This window comes from Mustela nivalis (genome assembly GCF_964662115.1).
Source record: "Mustela nivalis genome assembly, chromosome: 2".
NCBI lineage: Eukaryota > Metazoa > Chordata > Mammalia > Carnivora > Mustelidae > Mustela > Mustela nivalis.
In genome coordinates, this window is record NC_139021.1 from 76,943,342 (window position 1) to 76,965,330 (window position 21,989).

General features: G+C 38.0%; 1 protein-coding gene and 1 pseudogene across 4 annotated transcripts in view; one reads left to right on the plus strand and one right to left on the minus strand.

Annotated features, from left to right (window-relative positions):
- Positions 1 to 21,989, minus strand: part of NKAIN3 (sodium/potassium transporting ATPase interacting 3) — a 622,933-nt gene that overhangs the window by 574,215 nt on the left and 26,729 nt on the right. The gene's annotated exons all lie outside the window — the stretch shown is intronic.
- On the plus strand, positions 20,544 to 21,080 carry LOC309860414 (large ribosomal subunit protein uL23 pseudogene; annotated as a pseudogene). Its single transcript has one exon. The product of its transcript is annotated as a large ribosomal subunit protein uL23 pseudogene (transcript).

Consider the following 21,989-nt stretch of genomic DNA (forward strand, 5'->3'; position numbering starts at 1 on the left):
CCCATTCCCCCCACCCCACTCCCCTCTATTGGTTCTCAATGGTAAAGAGCCTGTTTCTTGGCTGACCCCACTCTCACCCTCTTTTTTTGCCTTTGCTCACTTGTTTTTCTTAAATTCCATATATGAGTGAAAGCATATGGTGCCCCTCTTTCTCCGACTGATTTATTTTATTGGCATTATACTCTATCTAGCTCCATCCACGTCATTGCAAAAGATTTCATTCTTTTTGATGGTTAAATAATATTCCATTGTCACACTATATCTTCTTTATCCTTTCATTTATACAGATGGATGTTTGGGCTATTTCCATATTTTGACTATTGTAAATAAATATACATATGTATATAATAAACATACATATGTATATAGAGTTGTGGGAATGGAAGTCTTTGATAGGCTCTTGACAGGTGAGGATGGGAAGAAGAGAAAGAAGTCATTAGACGAGAAAACTCACAGAGACTAGAAAGTACAGGTTATGCCAAGGCTGAGCAAGCCAACATGGTTAGAGCATGAACTGCTGGGATGAGATGTGTGTGCTTCACAGGGGAGGTGGGCAGGGAGATAGCATGGGGAGGGTGGAGAAAAGGGGACAGAGAAAGCAAGAATAGAATTGGATTGTGAAAGGAGTATGCCAAGAATTTGTACTTCTCTTTAGGCTATGGAGACCCACCACGAATTTTTAAATAGATTGTGAGGGAATAATCCAGGAATTTCTCTGTCACACTTGAAATACATTGAGACTGTCCTTTCATTCTTTCTTATGTTTTCTGGAAAGAGATCTGCAAGAAATTTAGAAATATATCATAATAAATTTTCTAAAAACAAACAAAGAATAGTAGAAAACATTTGTCCAAGTATCTATATTCTAAGTACAAAGTCCACTGACTTGTTTTCCATTAGCTCCCCCGTAAAAACTCCCTTGCATCTCAATCTTATACTGAAATGAACTGGCTCCTCTCCAGTAAGAACACAAATCAAGCTCCTAATCTGCCCACCACTGAATGTCAACAGGGCCTCCTCATGTTGGGATTGTTTCTGTAAATCAGAAACCGAGACTAGCTGGGCTGCCGGTCCTTGCTAGGGAATCACAAACTGATTGGCACTGGGAACCTGCCAAGAATATTAATATTTGAAAGTGATAGTTTAACAGGAATCCATTCATTTAAATTATACAAGTCCTATTATATTTAAGTGGAATATAAGTAGAAGATTCCTAGAGAGCATTATCTCTGGCCCACAGAGGATCTCCGCACTGAAATACGGTATAGTATTGTGCCTTCTACTTTTCAGAGTACAGAAATAAGAACTATGCACTTTAAAATTATTTCTTCTTTTATATAAATAGGACCAAAAAAAGCCATAGTCAAAGATACTGACCACTGTGTTTTACCTTTTTTTTAATATTTGGCCTGCTAAGATAAATTTTATATTCTTTTACTTTCAAAATAAGGCTTATATGCTGTTCTGTCAGAAACTAAATCCTGAACAATTTATTACAAAGGGAATACTGTGCTGAATTTAGGAAGCTCAGAGTCAAATTAATGGCCCAGTGATAAGATTCTGTTGCATTCAGACATCTGGTATGATCACTTCCTTCCTATAAACCATCTCTGCTCTATTTTAAAATTCAATTTGATTTAACAAACATTTACTGAGTATCTATAATATACCAAGCACTAGGCTAGACATTTGGGATGCAGACATAAATAAGTATCTTATCTTGCACTTTAAAAAGATATGTAAGCTACTGCAAGTCCAGTAAATGGAAGACTGTACATCATAAATAAATATGCCCACATGCATAATACACATTCCATTTTCTAGGAGAAAAGTTGTATCTAATTTAGCCTTTCTTTTCCCTTCCCCCCTCCAACATACAAGGATAGAAAATTGAGTTGATAAATCATGTAAAGCTCTAAATAAAGAAAAAAAGTTTACTGCTTTCAGGCTTCCTGGCTCAGGTAGGTCTGCAGGGATGTGTGTTAAGCTGATCTATCGACTCCAGAGAAAGGACTGGACAGGGATGGAACCGAAAGGCCTTGGGGGTTGAGTTTCATCCAAAATTCAGAAAATGGCTCAAGAAGGGGCAGTGGGAGCAATAGCTGTTGTGTTGCCACAGAGTGCTCTGAGAACCACATGGAGGGGAACCTAAAATCCTAACGCAGAGCCCAGCGAGGGACAGGAGAGGCTAGACCAGAGCACAGGACAGAGCCCAGGATGGGGCTCAGGGACCTCTGATGACTCTATTCCATGTAACAATCTGCTCTTGGCCTTTGTTGGTCATAGGTTCAGCCTCTTAAACTGTAATTTTCATTCCAAGGACACCTTAAAATGACATCAGAGCTCCTGATAATGAGATACCCAAAAACCAAAATTTCCAAAAAGGAGCTGACAGGATCTTTGTAGGTGAGGTGCACAATATGTATTTGTGTATTCTCTCGTCTCTTCTCTGTCATAAAATGTATAACGTAGCAGAAGCAATATTTTGTCAAGATTTTATAGCTGGCAACTTCAGATCAATGGCTTAGAAGGCATACATTCTCAATTTTACAGTGGCTTTTTCTTCTCTAGTGAATACCTGTATTTGGGGGCCTTCAAATTGGTGAAGCGTGGGATATACCAGGGGAAAGATTAAAGAAGAGGTTTTATAATGAGTATTGAAGGATCCTAGAAGGGCGTCTTATTATCTTCCAGAAATAGACATCTATCTACTTGAAATGACGCAGTCATTCCAGAGTATTCCTGGACCAGTGTTTTAAAATACTGTTTTGCCATTTTTCACTAAAAGAATCTGAAGACTAAAAGGTCAATGTTCCCCCAAGAGCTTGCTCACAGATGCATGTACATCCATACGACTGAACTGGGATGTCACTGAGGCCATCTCTACTACACTTGTCTAAGAATTCTGAGTGGCTTCTCTTTAGCTAATTACACGCAAGATTTTCTAGTTTCAGAGTTATTTTTGCATTCTCACTTACACCATGTTTTACCCCCCCCTCTTCCTATTGAAATTCTCTGCACTGTGCTTCATTACTACTGGATCTTGAATGAGCCATGCTCTTGGAAACGAAGTACCACAAGGGTCCGCCATTTTAACCAGAACAGTGGTGCTCCACGGGAAGCAGAAAAAGACCACTGTGTCCCCCTAAATCCTAGTCACAGGGGTGATGATGACCAAAAAACAGACAATATCCCAGAGTTCCACAGTTTCCCAAACCAGCCAGCACCAGTGTCAAGTGACCAACCCCACCCAGTAGCGACCCCACTTCTCAAATGCATTCAGGGCTGCCTCTCCTCTGGGGAACATATTCAGACATACAGGAGGCAGGTGGCATTCTGGGATGAGACATCTCAGGTGTAAGAGAGAAAAAGTTGAAGAAGGAGTTCATAGTTCTTAGCAAGGCAGGCCAGGAAGGCATTTCAGCTTTTCCATGGACAAGAACAGTATTTTCTTTCTCTCTTTCTTTCTTTCTTTCTGTCTTTCTGTCTTTCTTTCTTTCATTCTTTATCTTTCTCTTTCTCTCTCTCTTTCCTTCTTTCTTTCTTTTTTAACTATTTTAACGGCTCACATAAGTGGAATGATGCAGTATTTGTCTTTCTTTGACTGGCTTATTTCACTTGGTATAACATTCTCAAGATTTATCTATGTTTTGGCATATAGCGAAATTTTCTTCTTTTCTGAGGCTGTATAGTATTCCATTGTATGTATATACCACATTTTCCTTATTTATTCCTCTGCCAATGGACATGTAAGTTGTTTCCACATCTTGGCTGCTGTGAACGCTGGTACAATGAACATTGGTACAGTAATCTCTCTTTTTTAATTTATGTGTGTGTTTGTGTGTGTGTGTATGTTATGTTAGTCACCATGTAATACATCATTAGTTTTTGATGTAGTGTTCCATGATTCATTGTTAGCATAATAACACCCAGTCTCCACGCAATACGTGCCCTCCTTGATCCCCAGGACTGGGCTAACCCATCTCCCCACTGCCCCTCCCCTCTAAAACCCTCAGTTTGTTTTGTGGAGTCCATAGTCTCTAATGGTTTATCCCGGCTCTGATTTTCCACCACTCATTTTTCCCTTCCTTCTCCTAATGTCCTCCATGCTATTCCTTATGTTCCACGCATAAGTGAAACCATATGAATGTATTTTCAGACGTTCATGTTCACGTATCACCTTCATAATCCCTGCCACTTTTGTGCTGCCTGTTGTATGATTTTCCTTTAAATCAATTCATTGTAAAAAATATGGAAATGTATCCCTAGATGAATCATAGAGTTTCACAGGCCTGTTACATTTATTTCTAAAATATGTAAAACATAGAATGTTTTAAATAAAGTGTTTGCCCACGGATCACCTAAAATGTAGACTATTAGAAGTCATGGCTTGAAAATAAGAACTTTCCAATCTATAACCGCATATAACCGGCAAGTTTTTTGTTTTTAAGATTTAATTTACTTATTTGAGAGAGAGAGACAAGAAAGAGAGTAAAGAGAGAGCACAAGCTGGGGGAGCAGTGGGGGAAGAGGGAGAAGCAGACTCCCTGCTGAGAAGGGAGCCAGACAGGGGGCTGGAGCCGGACAGGGGGCTCAATCCAGAACCCTGAGATCATGACCTGAGCTGAAGATAGATGCTTAACCGACTGAGCTGCGCAGCAACCCTGCCATACTTGCAAGCTTTAAGCATAAATATTGTCAGTTTATTTGGAAACTCAGTAAGCAAAAGCATTCCAGATGACTGGTTTTCGGAAGTTATATAATGAGTGCAGCTTCTGTTTGGGGCAGTTTCAGCAGGTCTGGTGAGTGCTTGGTCATGGGCTCTTCTCCCATTCCTGACACCCTCAGAGCCACTAAGTCAGCCCAGGTAACCTCCTCACACAGGTCTGCACCCATGCCCACTCTGTCAAACCATCTGCCTAGTAAACAAAGTATCCACAACTCTAGCAGGAGTATGTTCCCTATATCCAGAATAGGAGCCTCAGATCAAAAGACACGGAAAGTCAGACCTTGAAAGTAAAATAGTCTAATTACCTGTTTTCAGGAGTCCATGGAAAATTTATTAACAATCAATTGGCCATTACAGAGAATGGATATAATGGTTAACAAGATGGAAGAAACGGTCTCTGCACTAACACGACTTTTAATGAAAGGACAAATGCAGAACTGAGTTAAAGAGTGCTGACAGTATAATGTCTGTAGCCATGAAAATGAGGCACTAGGAAAGCTAATTAGCAGGTAACCGTGCAACACACAAAAACCAATTTTTCTACAATTGGGAACATCAAAAACATTCGGACTTGTAGTGCATAAAAGGGAATCTACAACTGAATACTTAAACATCTCTTTGACTGAAGAAATATTTACACACAGTGAAATGCAAAAATCTTACTTATACAATTCAATGAGCTTTGACAAATGTATACACTGCTTTAGCTAACCACCCAGTGAAGATCCAGAAACTTCACCATTCCAGAAAGTTCTCACTTGCCACCTTCCACTCAACTTCTCTTCCTCCTCCCGGAGCCATAAGGAGCTGCCATTCTGATTTCTATCACAATAAAAGTTCTTGAACTTCAAATACACATATTATAAAGTAAGAACTTCCATGTTTCCTTCTAGAAGTTTCTGTCTGGCTTCTTTCTCTCAATATAATATTTCTGAAACTCACATTATTGTGTGTATCCATAGTCTCTCTTTGGTGTGTAATACAAAAACTTATTTATTCATTCTTCCATCGAAGGACATTGGGTTGTTTCCGGTTTGGGAATAATACGAATAAAATAACTATAAAAACCGTGAACAAGTTTTTGTTTTGAGATATATGTTCTCGTTTTTCTTGTGTAAATATTAAGGTGTGGAACTCTGGGGTGGAGTAAGTGTATGCTTACATTTCCAAGAAACTGCCAGTTTTTCAAAGCATCTGTACCATTTTATATCCTGATATGTGAGGGTTTCCGTTTTTCCACATCCTCACCACCATTTCTCTGTCTTTTAGCATTACCTATTCTTTTTTTTTTCCCCCATTTTCTTTATTTATTTGAGAGACAGAACAAGGGAGAACACAGGAACGGGAGAGGAAGGGAAAGAGGCAGAGGGAGAAGCAGACTCCCTACTGAGCAGGGAGGCTCCATGTGGGGCTCAATCCCAGAACGCCGGAATCATGAGCTGAGCCTAAGGAGGACACTTAAACGACTGAGCCACCCAGGGGCCCTAGCATTAGCAATTCTAGAGGATAGAAAATAGGATTTTGTTGCGATTTTAACTCCCATTTTCCTGATGAACAATAACTGAGAGTATTTTTCATATACGTATTTGTCATTTGCAGATATTCTTGTGTATCTCTTCAAGCCTTTTGCTCATCTTTAAATTGGGCTATTTGTCTTTTAATTATCAGTTTCAATAGTTCTTAAAATATTCAAAATACAAGTCCCTTGTCAGGAAGGTATAATGCAAATATTTTCTGCAGTGAGAGGCTTGTCTTTTCATTTGCAAAATTTGTCTTTTGATGAACATCTTTTCTTCTGAAAAGAAGAAAAAAATGATGAGCTACCCTTTAACAATTTTTTTTTCTCTTAAGGTTAATGCTTTTGTATATTGCCTTTGCCTGTTCCAAGGTCACAATGCTATTCTCCCATGTCTTCTTCTAGAAAATTACAAGTTCAACTTTTATGTTTATGTCTATGATCCATTTCAAATTAATTTTCACGAATGAAATTAAATAGGGGCTAAAACTTATATTTTCCCATATGTCTATCCAGTGTTCCAGCACTGTCTGTGGGAAAGATTTTTCTTACTCCGTTCAGTTGCCTCAGGGCCTTTGTCAAAAATGAATAGATCAGCTATGTGAATCTATTGTATACTTTTATGTTCCTTTAATCTGTGTGTGTGTTTTTCTGCCAAGCCATACTGCCTTGATTATTGTAGGCTTATAGCAAATCTTAAATCCAGGTAGTATGAGTCCTCTAACTTTGTTCTTTATCATGATTACTTTGTATATATAGGTCCTTTACTTACCATATATGTTTTAGAATCAGCTTATCAATTTGTTTAAAAAATTAAGATTATTTTATTGGGATTATGTTTAATATATATTTTGCAGTTTTTGAGTATATTATTTTATAAATAATAGTCATGTTGATCTGGCTTAAAGTGTAGTTTAACTCTTTTTCATCCTTATTGACTATCTTTTTGTCTGATTTTCTTACTGTTTACTAGGAGTTGTTAAAATTGTTGATTGTGACTTTATCTAATTTTCCCTCTGGTGCTGGTGGTTTTGCTTAATATGCCTTAAAACTATGTTAATAACTGAATGCACACTAAGGGGTCAGATGGTTGGTCAGTCTGTTAAGCATCTGCCTTCAGCTCAGGTCATGATTCTAGGGTCCTGAGACCCATATAGGGCTTTCTGCTTGGCAGGGAGTCTGCTTCTCCCTCTCCCTCTCCCTCTGCCTACCACTTTGACTACTTGTGCTCTCTCTCCTCTCTGTCAAATAAATAAGTAAACAAAATTTGAATGCACTTTAAGATTGTTTTGAATTGACCCTTTCATCATTATAAATACCCCTTTCTAACTGGCAATACTTTTTTTTCTGATTTCCGTTGCGTCTAATGTTCATAAAGCACACTAGCTTCTTTTTTTTTTTTTTTTAAGATTTTATTTATTTATTTATTTGACAGACAGAGATCACAAGTAGGCAGAGAGGCCAGGCCGGCAGAGAGAGAGGAGGAAGGAGGCTCCCCGCCGAGTTGAGAGCCTGATGCAGGGCTTGATCCCAGGACCCTGGGATCATGACCTGAGCCGAAGACAGAGGCTTTAACCCACTGAGCCACCCAGGTGCCCCAGCACACTCGCTTCTTGATGTTCATTATTGGCATAGTATATCTATCTTTATCTTTGATTTTTTTAATTTTTAATTTTTTCATTGTACTGTGATACAGTTGACATACCACACTGTAAATGTTTAAGGTATACAGCATAATAATGTATACAGTGATACATTGTGAAATGATTATCACAATAAATTTAGTTGACATACATCCTCTCATATAGATAAACACACATGCACAAATGTTTCTTTTTCTTGTGATGAGAACTTTTGATATTTACTCTCTTAGTGGCTGGCTTTCAAATATAACAAAGCAGTATGATGTGTCTATCCACACACTTAAATTTTTTTTATTTGAATATAGATGGCACACAATGTTACATTAGTTTCAAGTGCACAACATAGTGATTCAACATCTTTACATGTTGTTATGCTCACCAAAAGTGTAGCTACCATCTGTCACCATACAACATTATTACAATATCATTGACTATATTCTTTATGCTGTGTCTTTTACTCCTATGACTTACTCATTCCATAACTGGAAGCCTATACCTCCCAGCCCTCTTTATCTATTTCACCCATCCCTTTCTCCCTCTTCCCTCTGGCAAACATCAATTTGTTCTCTGTATTTATGTCTGATTCTGCTTCTTGATTGTTTGTTTCATCATTTGTTTTGTTTTTTAGATTCCATATATGAGTGAAATCCTATGGTATTTGTCTTATTGTTCTCGGTCTAACTTATTTCGCTTAGCATATACTCTCTCGATCTACCCATGTTGTCACGAAGAACAAGATCTAATCTTTTTAAATGACTGCACAATGTTCCGTGTGTGTGTGTGTGTGTGTGTGTGTGTGTCTTTATTTATTCATCTATTTCCCATCTTTGATTTTTTTTTTTTTTTAAGTAAGCTCTACACCAACATGGGACTTGAACTCACCAGTCGCGATCAAGAGTTGTATGCTTTATGAACTGAGCCAGTTAGGCACTACTCCCACCTCTGATTTTTAATTGCATATATCAAGGTTCTGAGTTTGTATCCAGTCTGACAATATACAGCTTTTAATTGGAGTATTTAATCAATTTATTTGATGCAATTATTTTGTGTTGAAATTTTCTATAGCATCATAACTTATTTGCTAATTTGTCAAGTCCTCTTTAGGCTTTCTTCATAGTCATTTTTTTAATGTTCTTTGTTGGTTCAAAGCTATACCTCTTTGAACTATCTTTCATATTTTTTGTAGGGATTATAAATGCATCTTTTACTTATCACAGTCTACTTAAAAATTAATATTCTACTTCATGTAAAATATAAGAATCGTATTGCAATATAATTCCATTTATTCATACCATTCCTATTTCATATCTTTTACATCTCTATGTAATATAATACTCATAATGCCATGCCATTATTTTATTTTTGTCTTTTAAGGAAATAAATTAAAAATATTTATCTAGATATTTATAATTTCCGATGCTATTCTTTGCTATTTGTGAATCTCATTTTCTCTGTTATCATTTCTCTCAAGCTTCAAGAGTTTCCTTTAGCATTTCTTACAGTACAGCTCCGATGGCAATAAACTGCTTTAGATTTAGTTTATCTGAAAATTTTCTTTATTTTATCATGACTTTTGAAGGACATTTTTAACTTGGTGTAGTACACTAAGTTATCACGTGACCTTTTCTTCTTCCAAAACTTTTTTTTTTTTAAGATTTATTTATTTATTTGACAGAGAGAGATTACAAGTAGGCAGAGAGGCAGGCAGAGAGAGAGAGAGGAGGAAGCAGGCTCCCTGCTGACCAGACAGCCCGACGCGGGACTCGATCCCAGGACCCGGAGATCATGACGTGAGCCGAAGGCAGCGGCTTAACCCACTGAGCCACCCAGGCACCCTCTTCTTCCAAAACTTTAAAGGTGACATCCATTGTCATTCTGGCCTTCACTGTTGCTGATGAAATATTACCCTTAATTTGTATGTATGTATGTATGTATGTGTGTATATATACTCCCTATATATCATGAGTCTTTTTGTTGTTGTTGTTGTTTTTCTGGCATCTTTGAAGACTTTATCTTAGGTAATCAACAGTTTGATTATAACATTTGGTTCTCTTTGTATTTATTTTTCTTGGGATTTACTAATTTCCTCAATCTGTTAGTTGATTTTTCTTTATAACTTCAGGAAACTTCTGTCATTGCTTCTTCAAATATTATTTCTTTATTCATCCTCTTCTCTCTATTTTATATTGCTCTACATGTCACTGAGGTTCTATTCACTTTTTATTATAATACTTCATCTCTTTCCTTAAGGTTTTACACTTTTTATTGGTTTTTCTTTAAGTTCTTTTCTCTTAATGAGTAATTTGTTGATAAGCCCATTACAGGAATTTTTCATTTCTGATGTATTACTTTTAAGTTTCAGAATTTGTTTGGTTCTTTTTTTACTTTCAATTTCTCTGCTGAATTCTATTCATGCATCATTGACATGTTTTCCTTTAAATATTCTTTTTTTTAATATTTTATTTATTTATTTGACAGAGAGAGATCACAAGTAGGCAGAGAGGCAGGCAGAGAGAGAAGAGGAAGCAGGCTCCCTGCTGAGCACAGAGCCCGACGCGGGACTCGATCCCAGGACCCTGAGATCACGACCTGAGCCGAAGGCAGCGGCTTAACCCACTGAGCCACCCAGGCGCTCCTCCTTTAAATATTCTTGAACAGAGTTATAATAAAGTTTTTAAAGTCTTTGTCTCTTCATTCCAATACTTTAACCAACCAGAAGTCTATTTCTGTTGTCTATTCTTCCTCTAAATTCTGGATCATGTTTTTATTTATTGTGCTGGTTCTTTGAATATCTAATATATATATTTTTTTATTCTGGCAATCATGGAGTCAAGTCATGTGGGGTCTGAATTACACTGTCCTCCTTTAAAGGATATTGGTATTTGTTACACTAGTGGCGGCATCTCTGTATCCTGCCACAAATGGTTTTATGCTTTATATAGCAGGTCTGTTTTGTTTTATTCACTATTTGTTTTATTTTAGTTAGAGTAATGACCCTTTCTCCTGAACATGGCTTTTGGTGGTACCAATTGCCTGAATCGTGCTCCAAAAGAAATCCAGTGGCTCCTAGGACGGTAGGACATCATCTCTATGTTCATCTCTTGGTCCTGCAGCAGCCTCTCTGTGCTGGGCTACACCAAGCCTTACTACGAGTGTGTGTGGCCCAGTCCACAGCCAGTGTCTTGAGACATAATCACACCAATTCCTTAGTTCCACAGACTCTCTCTACATTCTGCTCCACAAATTTCAGTCCTGAGTCCCCAGTACCTGTCACCACTGCTATCCGGGGAGGCCCCTGTTTCACCTTCAGGAAGCACCCTACAGTGTCTCTTCTCTCAAGGTCACAGTCCCGGACTAAGTGATGTCTGACACCTGAAAACCACTGCCTCATCTATTTTGCCCAGCGTTATACTTGTTTATGTCAAAAGAGTAATTCAATATTGGTCACTTCATCTTCCAGAAGCAGAAGTCTACAGGTAATTAAAGCAGGATTTAAAAAATAAATAAAGTAAATTTTATTCAAGGCCATATCCTAAGCCCATGTTAACTTATCTTAATCCTTTCCGTAAATCAAAAGAAGATTTAAATCCCCTTGTTTTGGATTTCTAATTGGGGAAATAGCTTTATACAAATAAATTTCATCTCAACTTTAAAGATGGCCATATAGTAGATGGTTTCAGAGAAGGTGATAAATTTTAATACCACACAAGCTATGTCACATGAAGGATAATGACTTATCTTCCTTTCCAGTGAAAGAGGTCAGTCGTCACCCACAACCCACAGCCCACAGAGGGAGAGTTTGCAACACTCGACTGCCCAGAAGGGTCAGAAGTCTGCGTGGCTGATATAGCCATCATCAATAACACTCATCCACTTACACTTCTATACATCTCCACAAACCTGCGCAGGTCTAAATTTAATAATGGAGAAAACCAGATGCTCAAAAATACGAATCTCTTCCTATTGAATTACAAACTAGTAATTACACAGTTCAGAAAATACCCTAAGAAAGAGCTATCTTATGTATAGAATATTCTACCCAATACTGTTTGCAGGTTCGTTAAAAACTTAGCTGAAATACACTTATTCTTTAATGACAAACTCAATAGTATTTATCCTTGATTTTCAAAAGTAGTTTGGGGGCATTTTTTCTTGAAAAGTGTATTCTATACATAATTATTAAAATTGAAATTCAGTGATCAATAAAATTTAACTACCATTAACAATTCATTAAATTATGCAAATCAAAAGAAAAATATGCATATCAAAGATCAGTATCTTGTGTGGTAAAAGTATGGAATACTAGGAAAGATAAAATTCAGAAAAATAGAAAATATGCATTTATTAACCACTGAAAATAAACTGTAGAAATACTAGCTGAATTCTAAAAGAATCAAGAGACACCTGGGTGGCTCACTTGGTGAACTGTCTGACTTTGGCTCAGGTCATGATCTCAGGATCATGGGATTGAGCCCCATCTTGGGCTCTGAACTCCGCGGGGAGTCTGCTTCCCTTCTCCCTCTATGTCTTCCTACCCTCACTCAAGCTTGTGCTCTCTCTCTCCCTCTCTCTCTCTCAAATAAAGAACATGTTTAAAAAAATAAAATAAACACAGTCAAAATAATTATTTTATTGTGATGATTGACTTAAATAACTCAAACCTATTCCTACTGAAGAAAGCTTTGAAAATTGCCATTCCCATTAATTTAAGCACGACTGCTAGTAATTATGAATTCCTAGCCTTTTAATTTTAACTTTTCTTAGCACTCTATGGAATAGTGCCTGAAATGAATAGATGAACTAATAAAATGGGAAATATGTCAACCTAATACACACACCAAAAAACATAATTTTAATAGACAAAGCTGAATATCTAGGTAAATGCAAAATTAATATGAAGCATATGCATAGTGCACAGCACATCATCTCTAATTTTTATAAATGGTCATTAGGAAAAAGCTTAAGGTCATATGAAGTACAATAATTGCTTTATTTCTAGTTTTCTCTCGTTAAGCCCAGTGATGTTGCTTAGCAATGTAAAGCTTTGTCACCATTCTAAAATACTTCTCCTCAATTACTAACTTACGAAATAAAAATCAGAACCGACATAATAGACCTACACTAGTAACCTTCCATGCTCTTCAATCTTAATTTTTTTTCCTACATTTCCAACTGATTGGGTCCTATTTAAACCCAGGGAAAAGACACCCTGAGTCTCTACACAGCTAAGGCCTACACAGCTATGGCCTTGAATAGTTATTCTTCTTCAGCATCTAAAAAGTCATAGAAAATTCCAACAAAATAAATGGTAAGATTCAAAATTCAGAAGAGTGAATATTGTTCAATATATTTTCTTGATTTCAACATTAAAATAATTATAAGGCTCACATTATGGTAATAGTCACAGAAATCATTTTATACTAATATTAGTATTAGAGAAGTTATAGAAGACAAAAAATGTATACTGTGATTCACTAAATTATACTAAATAATACTTTAAATACAAGTTACAAAACACTCTACTCCTTTAACATAAATAATATTTGGCCATGTTTCATAGCACCTAGATTTACTCTACTAGTTCTTCATGAAACTGGCCTTTAAACTGGAAAAGACAAGAGTATATGGTTTTAAAAAGAAAAAAAAAAAAAACTGAAGTAATTATGTGACAACTGAAGTAGTAGGCTTACAGCTTGGGGAAAATGGCAGAAAAAACTCAAAGAAGTCTCAGGCCCAAATGAATTTTCCCAGTGCTGAGTCCCAGAATGACATCATCACAGCTGACTTCAGGGAACCATGGATCCTAGATAGCATCAATCTCACAAAGGATGAGTGAAGGGTAGTGACAAAGGGTCTGTCGGAAAACTCTAGTCAGGTTCCTTTGAGCCTGCTTCTTGAATAGGCCCATCCACTGTGACCTAAAAGGACCTAAACAAACATAGTTTCTAACAGGTCTAGGTCACATCCCTAGAATGACCCTCATCCTCCTCAAAGTGCCTGCCTGAGAAAACTCAAGGTTGACAAAAAAATTTACTGTTCAGGGGTGCCTGGGTGGCTCAGTGGGTTAAAGCCTCTGCCTTCCGCTCAGGTCATGATCCCAGCGTCCTGGGATCGAGCCCCACATCGGGCTCTCTGCTCAGCAGGGAGCCTGCTTCCTCTTCTCTCTCTGCTTACTTGTAATCTCTGTCTGTCAAATAAATAAATAAAATCTTTAAAAAAAAAAAATTTACTGTTCGTTCCAGGCAACACCCGAACATATGTGTCTTGCAGTCTCTGTGGGAGGAGATGGACTTCCATACGTGCCAGTTGGTAAACCCAGAAGGGATTCACAGGGACCAACCCCCAGTTCCTGCATTTTTATAATTTTTCACTTCCTTGACTTTACAAAACCTCTGCTCACTCCCACTCCCTCCTTCTCCCTTTAAAATGTCCCATCTCAGGATGCCAGGGTGGCTTAGTTTGGTTAAGCCTCTGCCTTCAGCTCAGGTCCTGATCTCAAGGTCCTGGGATGGAGCCCCACATTGGGCTCCCTATGCGCACTCTCTCTCTCTCTCTCAAGTAAATAAACAAGATCTTTAAAAAATAATAATCATAAAATGCCCATAGCCTCTGTATAAATTGAATTTGAGTTCCATTAGTAACTAGTAACAACAGTTAGTACCAATTAAGATCTGTTCTCATCACTTTAATGTCAGGCATTGTTCCTCTTTGACAGTAAAAGTAACTACAGGCACACTTGTAATCTCAAGAGCCCTGATCTATCACATTTTCCAAAAAATTCCTTTTTTGAAACGGGACACAATTTGGTCTCAGAGTAACAGATGAGTGCTGCGCACACACGTGTGTGTGTGTGTGTGTGCGTGCACGCGCACCTGCGCAAATTGTCTCAGGAAAAAAAGTTTAGGGTTTCTTAGTTTTTATATTTTATTCCTCATGGAGATAAAGAACGCCTATGACTATCACTCTTCAGGTTTCTATATCATGTAAATTCCTGGTTTATTCATAATAGGCAGCTCAATTAGAAAACCCTATAAAAAACATTCTTAGACATAAACTTCTTAGATAATCTGTGACTACATCTCCTTGAAATGTTCACAGGATGTGTAGTGGAGGTCAGCCCTTGGCCCTAATGTCCTTGAGAAGGGCAGGAAGGAGCTGGGACTATGTTAACTCCTTCCTCCCCACCCAGGGCCCTACTGGATCCATAAGTATGTGCTCAGGACCACAGTCAGACATTTGTGTCGTCATGTTACACATTTGGGCAAATATCTTAAAAGGAGCAGGTACAGGAAACAGACTGATCAGATTTACATCTTTTCTTGGCAAACTGTAAGATATACGAGTGAAGAGATGAATTACCAAAAGTTGCTCTTATATGAGCAAGATTAATTTTGTTGGCATTAATAGAGTGGCAAGCAAGAACATGTCAAAGGCACACATCTTGATTTCAGGGAGAAAATACAGTACAGACCATCCCCTTTTGATTCATGGGAGAAAAAGCAGCAAGTATACCACGTAATATAACTGTAGTGTAGTTTCATGAATTAACTGGTGGTTAAACGATGGTAGTCAAACATAGTTATTACCCCTGCTGCTAATCATTTTAAACTAAAAAACTACTTACATGGTACAGAGTCACTTGTAGGCTTTATTCTGTTTAAGGTGTCTGTGTTTTGGTTTGGAGAATAACTTGACAGAAGTATAGATGTATGTATTAGGTGACACAAAGTGAAAAAGAGCTTAATTTTTTATTGGATAACCAGAACTGGGATAATTAAAATTCAAGAGGTTCTCAGCTGGTTCAAATGACTGGCTGAAACCAATACAATAATACAGATATAGGAAAATACTACACTTGGATTTTAACCAAGTAATTCTTTAAGTATGGAACAAGGGTTGGCAAACTATCCCCAAGAGCCAAATCTATCCCCGCACCTGTTTTTGTAAATAAAATCTAATTGAGACGAAACCACATCGATTCATTTATGTATTGCCTATGGCTGCTTTTAAGCTACAATGGCTTTGAGCTGTCCCAACAGAGACTAAATGGCCTACCAAGACGGAAGGGACCATCTTCTGAAAGCTATCTGTCCAACAGGGTATTTGGATACTTAATAAAGAGATGACTTCTGTTGTTTCTAAGCTTCCTCTCTGAGAACTCAGATGGAGACTCAGCTCTCAGTGGGATGCTGTTTAATATTTGATGCACGAATTCCTCACTGTGCTGGACTCCCAGTTCACGGAAGGGCATTCACATCTCAGCCCTTTGATAGCCCCTAAGTGCCAGTAGCCCCCCCACACCCCACCACTCCAAAAACCATGATAACCAAAATGCCTTCACACAAGTCTAAATGCCCTAGCTATGCAGAAGGGTGCACCACTGTCCTAGGTTAAGAACCCAGCTGTGATAATAATGTTTCTGGAATTCCAAAGAAAAAACATTGACTGATCTGAATCTAGGATCCACTTCCACTCCCAAAGTCAATCGATCTATTCCTTCTTTCACTCACTTATACAACAAATACTTACTGAGCGCCCCTTACACGCAAGACACTATGATCCCACCACTTCACCTGAGGCTGGCTGGAGGGCAGACTTTTCCCATTGCTTAACCACCCATTACTGCCGCCATCGTTAGCCACATCTTCTTATGAATTGCTTGGCTGAGCTATGCAAGTAGAGCAACACTTGCACCCCTCAAATCCTGCCTCGAACCGCAGCAGGGAGGCAAATTGCCCCTGGCTCACCACAGATCCTTGTGGACTTTCGCTAAGTGTTATGGAGAATAAAGCTGAAGAACCACAGGATTTCAGCCCACTGAAGAAACATGACAGCAGAAATTAGTTCCATATTCTCAGAAGAAAGGGATTGTAGTAGACGACTTCTAAAGCATAATTAAAAAAAAAAAGAAAAGGTAAAAGATTCTAAATCGTTTCCTATGCTATCACACCAAGGGAACCCTTGGTATCCTAAAAGAATTAAAATACAGTTCTTGATACTCTGCACTACATGGAAAATATAACACTAAGAAAGCATTATGTTATTGGCTTGATAAATGGTAACTGAAATTCTTAGCTCATATTACCCTGCAAACCTCCTAAAACTACAAGTCGAGAGCTGGGGTTTATTTATACTTAGGCACACCCTGACATTTCATCACAGACAACAAAACCAAGCTATCCTCACTTCTCTCCCTGAGTCAGTCCCACATAGAGCCTTCTTTCTAAAATTCCCAATTTCTGGGCTTGCCACAAATCTCAGGCATAAAGACAATAGTAAGAACAGACAAGTCATAGAGCTTATTGCAATAAAAAAAAATTCTCATTTGTGGCTCTATCTTGCTGTCATGAACTATTCTGTTGCAACTTTAGGTCATAGTAAATCTTATTTATTCCAATCCAGGTAGAAATAGATCCACTCTGATTTATAATTTCAATCTTTAACTCTCTGTATTATTTTTAAGTAAAATTAAAGCAGCCTTATAAGTACTTTGAGATTTTTTTTTGGAGACAGAATAAATATGCTTCATGTTCAACACTAGGAATATATGAGAAATATATATGCTATGACATCTAAAAATATCAGTTGTATTTTTAATACCAATTTTTAATCTTTTCAGAAGAATAATAAATTATTTCACAAGACATCCCAAATTTCAACATAGCCATCCTCATTACTGCAATACCAATATTACAACATGTTTTCAAGATAAACATTTGATATTTGAGTTACCAAACAATGGAAAAAGCATGAAGACCTCCAGATGAGCTAAAAGGAAATTAATTCATTAAACTTTTTTTCATTAGTTGTGCTTCAACATAAATTATTACTTTTATTTTATGTAACCTAAACTACATGAAAATTTTTAGACAATGGATGGACTTATTTTACCCCAACTGTTATTTTTATAACTTCTGATGAAATGGTGAATCTGAGGAAGATATTTAATTATACATTACGTACATGCTAGAGTTTTCCATCCAAAGGCAGAGTCGGCAACATTAATGAGAATCATCAAATGTCATGTATGTTAAAATTTTGACTTGAATTATCTCACAACTGAGTATAATTGATAATAAATGGCTGTGATAGGAAAAACATACCTAAAGGTGGACACACATAGCTTGATAAATGCTAAAATCTTCAGTGGTAATAAAATCCACATATTTGGGCATTAAACATAACTGTTCCAAATCTTATTTTCACAGCCCTATAAACTTTGCTATGTGGCATGCGTTAACCAGAACAGAGTCTCACCTGCAGAAAGGAACATGGTCAAAGATAGTTAGGATCATACGCCCAGATCTGCAGTAGAATGAAAAAAAAAAAAAAAGGACTGCTCCAGAGATATATCATCTAACTTATCTCAAAAGCAATTTTCTAGGGAATTGGAATATGAAAAACTATAGGACTGAGACAAAACCCCATAAACTGAGCAATTTTCAGCTTACCAAAGAGCTTTGTTGTAAAGAAGTGTTTCAAAGTTGGGTGTCTGGCATGCTTTTGGGTGCAAAATGGTTTCTGAAAGTCCATGAAAGCCTAGGTAAACTTCAGTGTGGCTGATACACAGTACTGACATATTAGTCAAGTTTCAAGCTCTACTTATCCACCATGTATAAGAGTTTTATTGAGCAATGGTCTTTCAGATTGCAAAATTACAGAGAATACATCTATCTGCATATTAGGTCCAACCCTGTGACAAGAGAGGGAGTCTTTGACACTTGGGTCAGCAACTGATAGTGACAGCCATTGTATGGGGCAGGGTGATCTTCAGACAGCAGCAGAGTGACTTCTGAAGGTAAGAAAGTAAAGACCCATGTACAAGAGAGCACTTGGAAAGGTTAAGTTAGTTCAGACTACCTATTTAAAAGACAACATCGCTTGGGGCATCTGGGTGGCTCAGTCGGTTAAGCGTCAGCCTGTGGCTCAGGTCATGGTCCCAGGGTCCTGGGATCAAATCATGCATTGAGCTACCTGCTCAGGGGGGAGTCTGTTTCTCCCTCTCCCTCTGCCCCTACCCCTACTTGTGCCTGCTCTCTCTTGTTCACTCTCTCAAATAACTAAATAAAATCTTCTAATAAATAAATAAGGGCATCTACCCAAGTCACTTCCTTGGGTCAGCCCTTCCTAGGTTCCTGATACCACATGCACTGCCTGATCACCCAATGGCATCAAACAAAACTGGCCTTCATGGCACAGTAGAAAGAACTTGAGTGGACACATTCATGATGCAGGGCTCAATTCCTAAGCTCTGCTTTACCTCCCAGGGATGTGACCTTGGGCAAGATGGTTAAAATCTCTCTTTCCCTTTCCCTATCTGTGAAATAGAGTAACACTGGCTATGTACAGGATAGTTGTACAAAATACGAAGAATCACATAAAATACCTAGGACGACAGGCATTCTATCAACTGGAGCTATTATTATACCTCCCCATTTACTAAAATATCCTCAGTGGTTGTGTCAATTTCTGATAATGTTAGGTCTGTAGAGAAATGTGCAGAACAGCCATTCCCTAGTCCTTGCTGTTGGAACCCCGGCTCTGTTCGTGCAGGGAGGTAGCCCTCCTAGAGGATGGGTCATGCTCGACTGGCCCTTGAGAGTTCTGTAGGGATTGACTGAGGGAGGGCGGGTGACCCAAATTTAGTCAAGTAAGCACAGGGAGAAATCTGGAAAAGATTCCCTTTCTAGATGAAAAGATCACTACAAGAAAGGCAGGCTCTTTTTCATCTACCTCTTTCTTATCTGAGATGAGTATTTTGGTGAGAAAACATGAGACTTGGAACCACTGAAGGCATATCGTTACCAGGGTAGAAGAAAAGGATTCCCAGAAACACCAACCTTCAGTCCTAACATTGCTGAACGGGGAAACCAACCCCAGCACCTATTTCCCTCTTGATTTCTTGTTATGTGAGATCTAATAAGAAACAGTGTCAAAATGTGGGCTTCTCAAACACTCTGTAATAAACTGTGTGCTTTTTTTTTTTTTTTTGATCCGTTGAAAATAAAAACTGTTGTAAAATAAAAACAAATTCTTAGGTTAATGGTCAGACACTTGAATGTCACAATAAATTCAAATTGCTATGAATGTTTCTAAACACTTAATTACTTAGCTCCTTACAGATCAGAAATGAAGTTTGTGTGCTGATACCCATCTGTGGATCACATTTTGCATAGCACTGTTTTAAGTAACTTTTATCTATGTGTTTTGCTTTGTATAACCGAAAGCATCCTGATGTTACAGGAAACAATAACTCATTTATCCAGAATTCAACAGATATCGATTGAGCAGCTCCTACGTGTAAATCAGGGTGCATTGTGAGGAATACAAAACCAAGTGGAACAGAAAACTTCCATCCTTACAATAGGGGGAAATACATACAAATAATTAAAAAATAAACTAAAAAGTGATCATCTGGAATGTCGGCACAGACTAATAATTTAGAGAAGATAACCATTTTCAAATATAAAATAGACTCATGTTCAGGTAGCATATTATCTGCCAATAGCAATGTGACAAATGGGGAAAACAGAAGAATCTGCCAATAGTTGACCCCAAAACATTGAAATCCCAATGAAATTTCACCAGAGCTCACTGATTAAGTAATCTATTAAAAAGTAAACAAATGGGTTCCTTGTAAGGAAACAATATATGCAAGAAAATCGAATTGAACCCTTTCACAAAGATGGCGCCAAAAGCTAAGAAGGAAGCCCCTGCTCCTCCCAAAGCTGAAGCCAAAACAAAGGCTTTGAAGGCCAAGAAAGTGGTGCTGAAAGGCATCCACAGTCACAAAAAAAAGAAGATCCACACATCACCTACGTTCCGACGACCCAAGACTCTGTGTCTCCGAAGGCAGCCCAAATACCCTCGGAAGAGCGCCCCCAGGAGAAACAAGCTTGATCACCATGCCACCATCAAGTTCCCCCGACTACTGAATCAGCCATGAAGAAAATAAAAGACAACAACACACTTGTGTTCATTGTGAATGTCAAGGCCAACAAGCACCAGATCAAACAGGTTGTGAAGAAGCTCTATGACATTGATGTAGCCAAGGTCAACACCTTAATCAGGCCTGATGGAGAGAAAAAGGCATATGTTTGACTGGCCCCTGACTATGATGCTTTGGATGTTGCCAACAAAATTGGGATCATCTAAACTGAGTCCAGCTGGCTAAATCTAAATACAGTTTTTTCATGATTAAAAGAAAGAAAGAAAATCGAATTGATTCATTTGTTCTATTGCTAAAATCCTGAATAATCTACACAAGCCAAAATTTCAACTGTGGAACACAAAAAGGAAGTTCTATTTGTTATCTGTTATAACTCAGAAAACAGAGTTAATACACTTTTGAAAATAATACAGTGTAGTAAAAAGTATGCTGTAGGGATGGCTGGGTGGCTTAGTTGGTTAAGCAGCTGCCTTCAGCTCAGGTCATGATCCCAGCGTCCTGGAATCGAGTTCCACATCGGGCTCCTTGCTCGGCAGGGAGCCTGCTTCTCCCTCTGCCTGCCATTCTGTCTGCTTGTGCTCACTCTCTCTCCCTCTCTCTCTCTCTGATAAATAAATAAAATCTTTAAAAAAAAAAAAAAAAGTATGTTGTAGGGGCACCTGGGTGGCTCAGTGGGTTAAAGCCTCTGCCTTCGGCTCAGGTCATGATCCCAGGGTCCTGGGATTAAGCCCCATATCCGGCTCTCTGCCCAGCAGGGAGCCTGCTTCCTCCTCTCTCTCTCTGCCTGCCCATCTGCCTACTTGTGATCTCTGTCTGTCAAATAAATAAAAATAAATTTTTTTAAAAAATTCTGCTTTAAATACAATTATTGTATAATGGCAGTGATGGATGCAGGCTACTTCACTTCTTCAATGGAATATGTGTCACAATTCTCAAGAGTTCCCTAAAAGCCATACTGTGTAGATTAACTGTTTTGTGCTATGTTCCCCTTTGAACATGTCTGAAGTTTAAATAATATGTATTTAAAGTAATCATTTTTATTTCATATGTGTGCATATTTCTAAATGAACTTGCCATCATTTATTGAGAAGGTATGCATGTGAAGAGAAAAATCTTGATTGTTTAAATCTGGAAACTTCCTAGTAAGAATTT